Consider the following 3,429-nt stretch of genomic DNA (forward strand, 5'->3'; position numbering starts at 1 on the left):
CTCAGTATACCTGTCACGAACAGATAAGAAGGTCTCTGATGTGTGTCCTGTCACCTTGCAGAAAGTGTTTGTCAGCTCTGGCAGTGTCTGTAAGATTCTTTTGGTATCTTATATAGAGCATCATGTCATTTGCAGATAGAGATATGCTGCCTTTCCTTCATTTACCCTTTCATTTGCTTGTGTTATTGAGTGAGCTATGATTTCCAGTACTACAGTGAGTACAAAGTTTTTAAAAACATGTTGTCACTAATTTTAGTGGAATTGTCCTGAGTTTTCAACACTTAGAATAATTTTGGCTCTAAGTTTCTTGTGTGTAGCATGTATCATGTTGAAATATGTTCTTCCTATTGAGTTTCTTCAGGACTTTTCTCTGAAGAGATAGCTCAATCGAAGAGTACTTGCTGATCTTGGAGGGGAGCAGAGTTTGTTTCCAGCACCCACACCAAGTGCCTCGCCTGTAACTTTAGCTCTAGGAGCTCCAAAACCTTCTTCTCTCTTCAATGGGCATCTGCATGCTCATATGTGCACACCAACACACACATACACACACAAAATTGTTTTAAAAGTAACAAGGAGGAATTGGGATTTGGATGAGACATTTCTTCCCTGCTCCTTCCACTTTCTATTATAGTTTAATAGTGGTCTCCAGGTGTGCTGGCTAGTTTTATGTCAACTTGAAACAAGCTACAGTCGTTTAAGAGTAGGGAACATTTAAGAGTAGGGAACCACAATCGCCTCCATATAATCTGACTGTGGTCTAAGCAGTAGAACAATTCATTAATTAGTGATTGATGGAAGAGTATCCAGTCCATTGTGGGGATGCCCTTGGGCTATTGGTCCTGGGTTCTATAAGAAAGCAGGATAAGCAAACGATAGGAGCAAGCCAGTAAACTGCACCCTTCCATGGCCTCTGCATGAACTCTTGCCTCCAAGTTCTTGCCTGGTTTGCATTCCTGCCTTGGCTTCTTTTGGTGGATAGTGGTTCAGGATATATAAGCCAAACAAACTATTTTCTCCCCAAGTTGCTTTTGGTCATGATGTTTTATCAGAGCAATATTAACACAAACTAAATCACCAGGGAAGAGTACACCAATTGATTATCAGATATCAAACGGTGGTTAACTCTAAAAGCATATATATAAATAATATTATATAGATTGAACAGGTTTCATTGACATATTAGGAATATACATATATATGTATATATATACATACATATATATATGCATTGTGTATACATATATATCATATATACATACACATATACATATATGTGTGTGTAACAAAAATTAAACAAAAAGATGTGAATTTGGAAAAAAGCAAAGGGAAATGTTTGTGGGAAGAGACATTTTTATTGAATACTTTCTGTTGGCCCCAACGAACTGGAAATTAAAAGTGTGCCTGTGACATGAGCAACACACTTGCTACTGCCCCAGTTCTCACAGAAACTTCAACTTTGTTACAACAATGATGCTTGGCAAAGAATCAAATGTTTTCTTTCTATAATTCTTTTTAACATGTATTTACTAAATTTTTGCACGCTTAGAAATGGCATAACCATTACCATCTGAATCTGAGGTAGCAGTCAGTACAGAAAAATTCTTGAGTGGTTAGAGTCATACTTCTCTCCCCACTGATGTTGCTACCCACATCACCCCCAGTCTTTGCCTGAATCCTGTACTATCTGTACCTTCTAGGAACAAGAAGGAACTATGACATCAATCCAGTTTGCTCTTGAGTATATTATTAACTTCTTTTCCTTGAGTCTCACAGTTTTGTAAGTTGCTGATGCTCAGTGGAAATATCCTCCCATTTGGTTTGTTATAGGAAAAGGGAGAAAGGAGGGAAATGGACCTCAAGATGCCACTAAGAAAGAGTAAGGGGAGAGATGCTGAAACATAATGGAGGAAACACTGAAACTCATTGGAGTGCTGTGCTCTGTACAATGCTATAGCTGGTAAGGAAAATAAATTATTTCTGCCCTAATACCTTCTTCTTTCATACATAGGATCAAAAGATGGAGTCACAGTTCAGTGGGACCATTTCCTGAAGTAGGCTGTGTGCCTGTGCCTGTGTGCATGTGCATGAATGTGTGGTCTGGGTGTGCACTTTATTTAGAGCAGAATTTTTATAACCAAGATTAGAAATAACATGGAAAAAACAATGAGGCATGTGGCTCTCAGTCAGCATGGGTTTCTGAGTTGCACTCCCAGCACATTCCCAGTTTCCTCTTTTCTCATATTTTCAATCATCTTTTTCTTTTATATATAGAGGGACTGCTCATGCCTATGGCAAAGAGCTGAGGTTTTGGAAGAAGATGTGCTTTAGCAGTTTATCCTCTTTATCAAACACAATCAGTTGCAAATTTTCAAAATTTAAAGGTGAGGAAAACAAACTTCCTTCTGAGAATACATTGGAGACCTTGTTTAGGCCTCCCTTCCAATTCTCAGCTACATCCACTTCTGAAGCAGCATGGAGAACCAGACTGGTTATCTCTCTTCCACTCTGTGGACTGAGCTTCGCCTAGAAAAGCTTAAACCTTAGGACAAAACAGAGGTGGGTTTTTTTAACCTAATGTCAAGTGGTTCAGTCCAGAAGATTCATCTAGAACATCCCCAAATTTCTCTGTGACATAATGACTGGGCAAAGAAGGCTTCTCCCTCATACAGCTGGAGGGGGCAGACTGTATACAGAGAAGATCTCACTGCTCTCTAGTTACTATGTGGTTAGTCTGGCTTTGTTCAAGTTTGGGCTCTTTCTGAGATCAGTGAAAATAAAATATTGTATTGTAAACATAATTAGACTTTATAAACCGAGAGATTATGGAGTCCTGCCTGCTGCGGCTTCTCTCTGTGTGAGGTAATTTTTCCAATTGCAGAGAGTTGTGCTTTAAAGGCAACTGTTACTCACTTGGCAGATTCTATTGATTTACCATATAAGAGGTGACTAAAAATAAATCATAGCTCTCTCTGCGGTAAAAGCATGACACTAATATAAAGTAATTAGACTCAAATTCAGGACTAGATTGTGTACAACTTCTGTGGATACCATAGTTAGGACAGAGTTACAGAGAGCTACCAGAGGCTGGACAGAGGGATACTGTGTATCTTCCTCACTGCCAAGATTAACCATTAAATCCCAATTAATGTTTCACGATAGGGCTCTTTTAGCCATTTTACTAATGTGATAGTCACCCTAACTCAGGATAGTGACGCTCCACCTTGCATGTGTAGATTTCCCATCACTGCTCTGAAGAAACACTCCATTCACCCTTATGTTAAAAAATACAAGCTATTGTCTGGTTTTGTGATTTGTCTTTAGTAAATGTTAAGAATGTGATCTTAAATGATCCACTTTTACTCTGAGTGGTAAGAAGATTCCTGACGAATTGTAGAACAGAAAGCGAAAAAGATAAGCAAAACAACACGA

Source organism: Grammomys surdaster, unplaced genomic scaffold (assembly GCF_004785775.1).
Source record: "Grammomys surdaster isolate TR1022 unplaced genomic scaffold, NIH_TR_1.0 752, whole genome shotgun sequence".
NCBI lineage: Eukaryota > Metazoa > Chordata > Mammalia > Rodentia > Muridae > Grammomys > Grammomys surdaster.